The sequence below is a fragment of the Ylistrum balloti genome, unplaced genomic scaffold (genome assembly GCF_031769215.1).
Source record: "Ylistrum balloti isolate Yb309-2 unplaced genomic scaffold, AGI_CSIRO_Ybal_v1 Utg369724, whole genome shotgun sequence".
Lineage (NCBI taxonomy): Eukaryota > Metazoa > Mollusca > Bivalvia > Pectinida > Pectinidae > Ylistrum > Ylistrum balloti.
This window is the reverse complement of record NW_026781942.1, coordinates 661,733-674,341: the sequence shown is the minus strand read 5'-3', so window position 1 is coordinate 674,341 and position 12,609 is coordinate 661,733. Positions and strand designations below refer to the sequence as shown.

At 37.3% G+C, this 12,609-nt stretch overlaps 1 pseudogene; it reads right to left on the bottom strand.

Annotated features, from left to right (window-relative positions):
* Window positions 1-7,048: 7,048 nt before the first annotated feature.
* The window catches only part of LOC132565489 (uncharacterized), a 63,401-nt pseudogene continuing 57,840 nt past the window's right edge, over window positions 7,049-12,609 (bottom strand).

Sequence of the window (12,609 nt, the reverse complement as noted above, 5' to 3'; positions counted from 1 at the left end):
GGTTACAACAGTTTGATACAAGCCTGCTTCAGCAAATTCTTGGCTCCATCTGAAAAATAAACAGGAGCTGGTAATGAAGGTTGGTTGGGTATTGCCAGCTTGAGACTTCAAAGTAGCACAAATATAACAAGCTGGTTTTTACTAGAAAACATTAACAAGATGGATTTTATTTGATCAAACATCTGAAGGTCATAGCAGTCCTCAATTATCATTCATCTCTGACCTTTAAACATTCATTAAATCAAAATAATCAGTTTTAACTATCAATGTTGGTCTATTGCAATAATCATATTATCACACGTTATGGTGAAATCAGTAATCTTTATGAATGTCATTGCCAATTCTCTCAAAAATCATTAAATATACAACAAATTTTATCTATGCTTACAAACTTTCCAGAGATGAAATGTCATTTCTGCCAAACCATCATAGAACAATTCAATTGTTAGAAGTGATTAAAAAAAAGAATACCATAAACATGTAAAGCAGACATGTGTGATAATATGGTAATAATTTTTCCAGGAGTTCCTTCCTGTTGGTTTAACCAATTTAGAAATCTCCTTTCTAGTTTCAAATGTCAAGTAAATCCACATTCCCTTAATTTCTTTAGTGCAACAAACATGTCAACCCACACAGAATTCCAGTCATTAGACGTACCTACTTACAGGGAAATCACACTATTTGACCATGTCTATCCAAACAGAAATCCAGCTACAGACCATGTCTACCCACACAGATATCCAGCTACAGACCATGTTCCCCCACACAGATATCCAGCTACAGACCATGTCTACCCACACAGATATCCAGCTACAGACCATGTTCCCCCACACAGATATCCAGCTACAGACCATGTCTACCCACACAGAAATCCAGCTACTAAACCATGTCTACCCACACAGATATCCAGCTACTAGACCATGTCTACCAACACAGATATCCAGCTACAGACCATGTCTACCAACACAGATATCCAGCTACTAGACCATGTCTACCCGCACAGATATCCAGCTACAGACCATGTCTCCCCACACAGATATCCAGCTACAGACCATGTCTACTCACACAGATATCCAGCTACAGACCATGTCTACCCACACAGATATCCAGCTACTAGACCATGTCTACCCACAGATATCCAGCTACAGACCATGTCTACCCACACAAAAATCCAGCTACAGACCATGACTACCCACACAGAAATCCAGCTACTAGACCATGTCTACCAACACAGATATCCAGCTACAGACCATGTCTCCCCACACAGATATCCAGCTACACACCATGTTCCCCCACACAGATATCCAGCTACAGACCATGTTCCCCCACACAGATATCCAGCTACAGACCATGTCTCCCCTCAAAGATATCCAGCTACAGACCATGTCTACCCACACAGATATCCATCTACAGACCATGTCTACCAACACAGATATCCAGCTACTAGACCATGTCTACCCGCACAGATATCCAGCTACAGACCATGTCTACCCACAGATATCCAGCTACAGACCATGTCTACCCACACAAAAATCCAGCTACAGACCATGACTACCCACACAGAAATCCAGCTACAGACCATGTCTACCCACACAGATATCCAGCTACTAGACCATGTCAACCCACACAGAAATCCAGCTACTAGACATATTTTACCCACACAGATATCCAGCTACTAGACCATGTTTACCCACACAAATATCCAGCTACTAGACCATGTCTACCCACACAGATATCCACCTACATACTGTGTCTACCCACACAGAAATCCAGCTGTTAGATATATTTTACCCACACAGACATCCAGCTACTAGACCATGTCTACCCACACAGATATCCAGCTACCAGACCATGTCTACCCACACAGATATCCAGCTACAGACCATGTCTACTAACACAGATATCCAGCTACTAGACCATGTCTACCCACAGATATCCAGCTTCAGACCATGTCTACCCACACACATATCCAGCTACAGACCATGTCTACCCACAAAGATATCCAGCTACTAGACCATGTCTACTAACACAGATATCCAGCTACAGACCATGTCTTCCAAAACAGATTTCCAGCTACAGACCATGTCTACCCACACAGATATCCAGCTAAAGACCATGTCTACCCAAATAGAAATTCAGCTACTAGACATTGTTTTCCCACAAATAAATCCAGCTTCTAGACCATGGCTACTCACACAGAAATCCAGCTACAGACCATGTCTACCAACATAGAAATCCAGCTACAGACGATGCCTACCCACACAGATATCCAGCTAGAGACCATGTCTACCCACAAAGAAATCCAGCTTCTAGACCATGGCTACTCACAAAGAAATCCAGCTTCTAGACCATGGCTACTCACACAGAAATCCAGCTTCTAGACCATGACTACTCACACAGAAACCCAGCTACTAGACCATGGCTACTCACACAGATCTCCAGCTACTAGACCATGTCTACCAACACAGATATCCAGCTACTAGACCATGTCTACCCACACAGATATCCAGTTACAGACCATGTTTACCAACACAGATATCCAGCTACTAGACCATGTCTACCTGCACAGATATCCAGCTACTAGACCATGTCTACCCACATAGATATCCAGCTACAGACCATGTCTACTCACACAAATATCCAGCTTCAGACCATGTCTACCAACACAGATATCCAGCTACTAGACCATGTCTACCCACAGATATCCAGCTACAGATCATGTCTACCCACACAGATATCCAGCTAGAGACCATATCTACCCACAGATATCAAGCTACACACCATGTCTACCCATACAGATATCCAGCTACTAGACCATGTCTACCCACACAGATATCCAGCTACTAGACCATGACTACTAACACAGATATCTAGCTACAGACCATGTCTACCCACACAGATATCCAGCTACTAGACCATGTCTACTAATACAGATATCCAGCTACAGACCATGTCTCCCCACACAGATATCCAGCTACAGACCATGTCTACCCACACAGATATCCAGCTACAGACCATGTCTACCCACACAGATATCCAGCTACAGACCATGTCTACCCACACAGATATCCAGCTACAGACCATGTCTACTCACACAGAAATCCAGCTACAGACCATGTCTACTCACACAGATATCCAGCTACAGACCATGTCTACCCACACAGATTTCCAGCTATAGACCATGTCTACTCACACAGAAATCCAGCTACAGACCATGTCTACCCACACAGATATCCAGCTACAGACCATGTCTACCCACATAGATATCCAGCTACAGACCATGTCTACTCACACAGATATCCAGCTACAGACCATGTCTACCCACACAGATATCAAGCTACAGATCATGACTACTCACACAGATATCCAGCTACTAGATACCGGGATATGATATTGACAAGGTATAAACAATGTTATTTGCACATTGACATTACAGATAATGATACAGATATATGACACGTAGCTATATGTGATATCATTGATTAGAAAAGCATGTGATTGTCATATAAAAGTATTGCAAGTATTCTATTATGCCACTCCTCTAGCTTACCTTTGGCATCAGTAATGAATGCAAGGCAATGTCTCTATTTCTCTAGCTAACCTTTGGCATCAGTAATTAATGCAAGGCAATGTCTCTATTTCTCTAGCTAACCTTTGGCATCAGTAATGCAAGGCAATGTCTCTATTTCTCTAGCTAACCTTTGGCATCAGTAATGAATGCTAGGCAATGTCTCTATTTCTCTAGCTAACCTTTGGCATCAGTAATTAATGCAAGGCAATGTCTCTATTTCTCTAGCTAACCTTTGGCATCAGTAATTAATGCAAGGCAATGTCTCTATTTCTCTAGCTAACCTTTGGCATCAGTAATTAATGCAAGGCAATGTCTCTATTTCTCTAGCTAACCTTTGGCATCAGTAATTAATGCGAGGCAATGTCTCTATTTCTCTAGCTATCCTTTGGCATCAGTAATTAATGCGAGGCAATGTCTCTATTTCTCTAGCTAACCGTTGGCATCAGTAATGCAAGGCAATGTCTCTATTTCTCTAGCTAACCTTTGGCATCAGTAATTAATGCAAGGCAATGTCTCTATTTCTCTAGCTAACCTTTGGCATCAGTAATTAATGCAAGGCAATGTCTCTATTTCTCTAGCTAACCTTTGGCATCAGTAATTAATGCAAGGCAATGTCTCTATTTCTCTAGCTAACCTTTGGCATCAGTAATTAATGCAAGGCAATGTCTCTATTTCTCTAGCTAACCTTTGGCATCAGTAATTAATTCAAGGCAATGTCTCTATTTCTCTAGCTAACCTTTGGCATCAGTAATTAATGCGAGGCAATGTCTCTATTTCTCTAGCTAACCTTTGGCATCAGTAATTAATGCGAGGCAATGTCTCTATTTCTCTAGCTAACCTTTGGCATCAGTAATGCAAGGCAATGTCTCTATTTCTCTAGCTTACCTTTGGCATCAGTAATTAATGCAAGGCAATGTCTCTATTTCTCTAGCTAACCTTTGGCATCAGTAATTAATGCAAGGCAATGTCTCTATTTCTCTAGCTAACCTTTGGCATCAGTAATTAATGCAAGGCAATGTCTCTATTTCTCTAGCTAACCTTTGGCATCAGTAATTAATGCAAGGCAATGTCTCTATTTCTCTAGCTAACCTTTGGCATCAGTAATGAATACAAGGCAATGTCTCTATTCCTATAGCTAACCTTTGGCATCAGTAATGAATACAAGGCAATGTCTCTATTTCTCTAGCTAACCTTTGGCATCAGTAATTAATGCAAGGCAATGTCTCTATTTCTCTAGCTAACCTTTGGCATCAGTAATGAATGCCAGACTATGTCTCTATTTCTCTAGCTAACCTTTGGCATCAGTAATGAATACAAGGCTATGTCTCTATAGTAATACTGTTCAAGGCGTTGTTATATGTAGTTTACCTCTATAGGAATACAGTATTTGTCCTAAACAAAATACACATAGTGGTCAAAGAGTCATAGCTTTGTTTAATGTAGAGGATGAGACTTGGAAATCATATACAGTTGAAGTGAAGGAAAAGTGTCTCACACAAAAACTGATAAAAATCTATAGTACCCTCCTTTGGTACTAGTGAGGTCCCCTCTTTGGAGGGGGTGTATAAGTGATGGACTTCTAAAGAAATACACAGGGCTCTGAAAAAATAAAGATCACAAATAAACTTGTTTCCCTACCTGTGCTCTGTTGTCTCAACAGGTCGATTTATGTACTGTGGACCATCATATTCAATATGAATTGTGTTCCATTCCATCAGCTCCCCCTGTGAAAATCAGAAATTGTTTTTTTAATCCTTACGATCTATAATGAATTCTGACTAAATGCATAAGATTTTAAAAATTATCTTTATTGGAACAAAATAAGTCAATCTAAAGAAAACATATTAGTATGAAAAAATTTTTAAAAATGAGTGCATGCACCAATGGACAGACAGACAGGCAGGCAGGCACGCACGCACACACACACACACACACACACACACACACACACATACAAATGCACTGATACACATGCACACATGCACTAATACACACACACACACATGCACTTGCAGACATGCACATACACATTGATGAACTGAAACACACATACAGACACACATGGACTGATGGACAAGATACACACACAAGCAGATAATGTGATTACTATTGTAATATAATAGTGAAAAATACACATCCCGGTTGATGAAGTGATGAATTGAAATCTCTGGTGTGATAATTGAAGGCTCTACCATCTCAGCCAGAGCATGCTTGGTCAGCTGAGCGACAGAGACTGCATTTATCATTATGTATAGGTCAAGCTGCTCCTTTTGCACTACATTCCCCTCTTTATGTAAGTGGGGGGATATAAAAACATCTGTTTTGTAGATGTATATTTACCTTGTTACAAAGTACAGAAATAGACTATGGACTGACTCACTGGTAATTATATATAAGGACAGCACTTGATAATGTCAATACAATTATCTAGTTTGTACTTCACTTCTAAAATAGTCCAGCTCTCCATAATTTAAAACTGGAAACCTTTCCACAAAATTGTTGTTTGCCAACTAAGGGTCAGGTGACAAGTTAATCTCTGCACCATGCCACTAAATTCAATAATATACCCAACATGAACATTTTTTTCATTTTTTAATGCCATTAGTTGAAACACTACGAATCAAATTACCACAAACTTGACACATAACACATAATTATCTTCACATATAACATAAAAACATCAACAGCTCAGATTAACCAATAATCTATCATCATTTAGCACATGTTTGGTATAAATTCTGTACTAACACTAGCTTAAGTTAAATCAGTCTACTGGTGAAAAAACAACCTTCAACATACATGATGTAGAGTGATGGTCATTTTTTTTTGTTTTTATCATTTATTTTTTTATTAATCAATTATTCGTTTCTATTAATTCTGTAACCCAGCTGATGTATTTTTATCTTAAGTAGAAAATCATCCTTCCTTTCAGTGTTTAATATTCCTTTCCAAGTGGTCTAGCAAACCTGATATTGGTCACTGTGATAGCGTTCACATGGGTCTCTTGCCAATCCACATTCATATAGGAGCTCCAAAAATATCCATATTTATAATATGTAAGTCCAGACAGGTTTTTTTTCTTTTACATGTAAATAAACATTTGTGTGTGTGTGTGTGTGTGTGTATGTATGTATATATCTAAAGATATGTGTCATTTACCATTTGACAATTTACTGTCTGTACTGTCATTATTACTTCATTAATCATATATCTATATATATATATATTATGCTCTTCACATAAATAAACATATTATGGGCACCAAGCTTATTTCAAGTAAAAGAAGATATAGTGAAATTCTACAAATCTCTTCTAAATACAGATCTTGAAGTTTACGATATCCTGAAAAGTGAAAACAATTAAATGACACATCCTTTTGACATAGATGACATACCTGTAAAGTGAAGTCCACAGGTTGATTGACAGGTATCACAAGATCATGTGATAGATGCCATTTCACTCTAGATGGATCCATTACTTCCACATAAAATGTTTTTGTCCGATTCTCAACTGAAAAGTAAAAATGAAAGATTCTTAATTTACAAAATTAGAGTCAACAAATGGAAAAATCATATTAGAACAATGTAGAACTAAACACAAATGAAAGTAGAACTAAACACAAATGAAAGTAGACCTAAACACCAATGAAAGTAGAACTAAACACAAATGAAAGTAGACCTAAACACAAATGAAAGTAGACCTAAACATCAATCAGAGTAGAACTAAACACCAGTTAACACCGGGTTAAATACCAATCAAAATAGAACTAAACACCAGTTAACACAGGGTTAAACACCAATCAAAATAGAACTAAACACCAGTTAACACAGGGTTAAACACCAATCAAAGTAGAACTAAACACCAGTTAACACAGGGTTAAACACCAATCAAAGTAGAACTAAACATCAGTTAACACAGGGTTAAACACCAATCAAAATAGAACTAAACACCAGTTAACACAGGGTTAAACACCAATCAAAGTAGAACTAAACACCAGTTAACACAGGGTTAAACACCAATCAAAGAAGAACTTATATGACGTGAAATGAATGCTATTTCACACCTTCAGAACAATTTTCAATAAATAACTGCAAAAGAATTTTGCAAGAGGAAGCAAATCAAACTATCAAGACTTCAACTGACAATTACTGAGAAGGAAACAGCAAACAAGTGTGCCAATATATCATTTCTTCTAGAATGTTTTCTCTTTCAAGTCTGATTTTATGCCCTATAAGACAAATAGTTCCCTATAGTAAGACAAATATCTTCCTAAGTCAAAAACGTTTTAAAAGTCATTGACATCACATTTCCAAAACGGTAATACTAATTCTAAGCACAACAAACTACATTTCAAAGAATATTTTCAATGTCTTATTTAAAAACAAACATCAAATAATGTTTACTATTTTGTAATGTTGCTTTCATCAGTTTTCAAATTTATTCAAGATTATTTATTTCTTCGGAGACACTATCATTAAAAACATGCTACTTCGGATCCTGACAAAGCTTCAGCTGCAAACACCAACAACATGCATCTAATTATTCAGTCTAATTAAGACCTGAGACAACGTTATGTTAGGCCACAGGGCTTGAAAGGCAACTAGTGCAGAGTGAGCAGGTTGAATTCATCCATTATCTGTCTCATTCTGTGTCGAAACCTTCTTTTTGGAAAACATTCTACAGAAGGTTTTTAAACTCCCAACAAAAAGTTTGAGTATTAACAGAAGTAATTTTGAAATGCTGAAGTTATCAATACAAAGTTCATAGTTCATGTACAAACAAAAGTAACATGCACTTCCTCCCTTTTTTTTTTTATTTATTTCTTATTTTTCAAGCTTTTTAAAACAGCACCTGAACATAGCAGTAAGCCTATGTAAACTCACAATCTCACAATGCATTATCATCATCATCATCATCATTATCATCATCATCATCGCCATCATCATCATCATCATCATCATCATCATCATCATCATCATCATCATCATCATCATCATCATCGCCATCATCATCATCATCATCATCATCATCATCATCATCATCATCATCATCATCATCGCCATCATCATCATCATCATCATCATCATCATCATCATCATCATCATCGCCATCATCATCGCCATCATCATCATCATCATCATCATCATCATCATCATCATCATCATCATCGCCATCATCATCATCATCATCATCATCATCATCATCATCATCATCATCATCATCATCATCGTCATCATCATCATCATCGCCATCATCATCATCATCATCATCATCATCATCATCATCATCATAGCCATCATCATCATCATCATCATCATCATCATCATCATAATCATCATCATCATCATCATCATCATCATCATCATCATCATCATCATCATCATCATCGCCATCATCATCATCATCATCATCATCATCATCGCCATCATCATCATCATCATCATCATCATCGCCATCATCATCATCATGTTATAAAACCATCATCATGATCCACTTACACGTAGATTCCTTCTTTCACAATGTATTGCTATCCATCATGTGTTGTGTTTTCATAAATACATTCAGAATTTAATTTTAGGGTAAATACACAAACAACATATAGTTAGTAGTGTACCCACCTGTACAAATCTAGTCTGATTCAAAATGAAACATTGGAAAATTCATTCAAAATTTCAAAAAGAAATTTGCGTGTTTGTTTAGAAAATTTGAGAAGTTTGTCCTTCAATGGTATAGATGTATCAGAGGACCAATTAAAAGTTGTAGAGCCAAGAACTGACCTAAAACCAATGCTAGTGAATCAAGTGCACACATACTGTATGGCTGATAGTCAAGACAATATCTAATTACTAAACAAAGGATATTGTAGCTTTCTCCATGGAGAATAATAAATCTGATTCCCAAGCAAACAAATTCCTTTTTTTTCAATCTAATTTATCTTGAATTAAAGTAAGTCAATTTTGAAAGATTTTTACTATCACAAATATCTTCACATCTAACATTTGAATTTATAGATGAATAATGAAATTGGAAGCAATTATTTTTATGAATAGAAGCAAGCAAGGTATTAATAATATTAGGAAAATTGTATCTGTATTCTATCTTGTCTAGTGCAGGCTTGATCTGCCCCAAATCAATGTCGCTCCGATGGTAACCTTGAAGAAAATACATCAGTTTCAATCAGAGGCTTCATCTATCTCACCAGAAAGCTTGTCTTGTTTATATCACTAGTACCCCATACTCCTCTTATACATTAATTTGATTTTCCACTAGGGACATAACAGTTGATGTTGGGCAAATGAATAATTTTACAAATTAAAGATAAAGACAAACACATAGTCTTCAATCATTGCGTTACTGCTATCACACAAAAAAGTCTCAGCATTTGATAATATATACATACATATATGTATGTAAATATCAGAATTTGTTGTCTTCTGGACTTCAGATGTTTAGCAGGATAGCAGTATTATCTTTATTTAAGAATCAATTTCTTGTATACTTATATACGACCTTAACATAATTTGATACAGTTTGCCATGAGGATGTTTTTATACAGAATATTATCAAGCTTCATTAAGTGAAAAATTTATCTGAATTTTGTGAAAAATATATCATTTCTTTTGTTGCAATTATAGGAATTAAGTAATACTTCTAACAGCACAAAAAAATTTTAATAATATTTTTCCAAGTCTTCAATACAGGAACTAGAGACAAAGTCACACAACGTCATATTCAGACAAACATGAGAGTATCCTAAAATGAACTCCCAAAATTAAAGAATGGTATAATCCCTAAGTGTAATTAAGTTACTGATCTGTTGTAATGTCCTTTTTTGCAGAATTTTACATTAGTTAGATACACGACATACTATCTATCTTATATATCAATGATGCATACTTCATTTATTTTTTGTTTTCTTTTTATTGTCTTCTGAAAAGCTTGATTCAAAACAAAATATTTCATTTCAACAGAAAATATTGTTTTGCCCTCACTGCTACCTCTTTTAAACTGCTTGAGCTAGCCCTCTCTGCTAAACCCTTTAACTACTTGAGCATGCCCTCTCTGTTGTACCTTTTACTGGTTGATCTTGCCTTCCCTGTTATACCCTCAATACTGCTTGATATTGCCCTCTCTGTTATACCTTTAACTGCTTGATCTTGCCCTCCCTGTTATACCATCAATACTGCTTGATCTTGCCCTCTCTGTTATACCTTTAACTGCTTGATCTTGCCCTACCTGTTATACCCTCAATACTGCTTGATCTTGCTCTCTCTGTTATACCTTTAACTGCTTGATCTTGCCCTACCTGTTATACCCTCAATACTGCTTGATCTTGCCCTCTCTGTGATACTTTTAACTACTTGATCTTGCCCTCCCTGTTATACCCTCAATACTGCTTGATCTTGCCCTCTCTGTTGTACCTTTTACTGCTTGATCTTGCCTTCCCTGTTATACCCTCAATACTGCTTGATATTGCCCTCTCTGTTATACCTTTAACTGCTTGATCTTGCCCTCCCTGTTATACCATCAATACTGCTTGATCTTGCCCTCTCTGTTATACCTTTAACTGCTTGATCTTGCCCTACCTGTTATACCCTCAATACTGCTTGATCTTGCTCTCTCTGTTATACCTTTAACTGCTTGATCTTGCCCTACCTGTTATACCCTCAATACTGCTTGATCTTGCCCTCTCTGTGATACTTTTAACTACTTGATCTTGCCCTCCCTGTTATACCCTCAATACTGCTTGATCTTGCCCTCTCTGTTGTACCTTTTACTGCTTGATCTTGCCTTCCCTGTTATACCCTCAATACTGCTTGATATTGCCCTCTCTGTTATACCTTTAACTGCTTGATCTTGCCCTCCCTGTTATACCATCAATACTGCTTGATCTTGCCCTCTCTGTTATACCTTTAACTGCTTGATCTTGCCCTACCTGTTATACCCTCAATACTGCTTGATCTTGCTCTCTCTGTTATACCTTTAACTGCTTGATCTTGCCCTACCTGTTATACCCTCAATACTGCTTGATCTTGCCCTCTCTGTGATACTTTTAACTACTTGATCTTGCCCTCCCTGTTATACCCTCAATACTGCTTGATCTTGCCCTCTCTGTGATACTTTTAACTATTTGATCTTGCCATCTCTGTGATACTTTTAGCTACTTGATCTTGCCCTCCCTGTGATGCCTTTAACTACTTGATCTTGCCCTCTCTTTTATACCTTTAACTGCTTGATCTTGCCCTCTCTGTTATACCTTTAACTGCTTGATATTGCCCTCTCTGTTATACCCTGTAATTGATTGATCTTGCCCTCCCTGTGATATCTTCAAACTACTTCATCTTGTCCTCTCTGTTACACCCTTAATCTGCTTTAAATCTTGCCCTCTATGTTATACCCATTAACTACTTTAAATCTTGCCTTCTCTGTTATACCCTAAAAACTGATTGATCTTGCCCTCTCTGTTACATCCCTTTACAATTTGATCTTGCCCTCTCTGTTACATCCTTTAACTGTTTGATCTTGCCCTCTCTGTTACATCCTTAACCGTTTGATTTTGCCCTCTCTGTTTCATCCTTTAACAGTTAAATCTTGCCCTCTCTGTTACACCCTTTAACAATTTGATCTTGCCCTCTCTGTTACATCATTTAACTGCTTGGATCTTGCCCTCTCTGTTACACCCTTTAACAATTTGATCTTGCCCTCTCTGTTACATCATTTAACTGTTTGATCTTGACTCTCTGTTACATCATTTAACTGTTTGATCTTGACTCTCTGTTACATCATTTTACTGCTTGGTCTTGCCCTCTCTGTTACATCCTTTAACTGCTTTAAATCTTGCCCTCTCTGTTACATCATTTAACAGTTCGATCTTACCCTCTCTGTTACACCCTTTAACTGCTTTAAATCTTGCCCTCTCTGTTATACCCTCAAAACTGATTGATCTTGCCCTCTCTGTTACATCCTTTCACTGCTTGATCTTGCCCTCTCTGTTACATCCTTTAACTGTTTGATCTTGCCCTCTCTGTTACATAGTT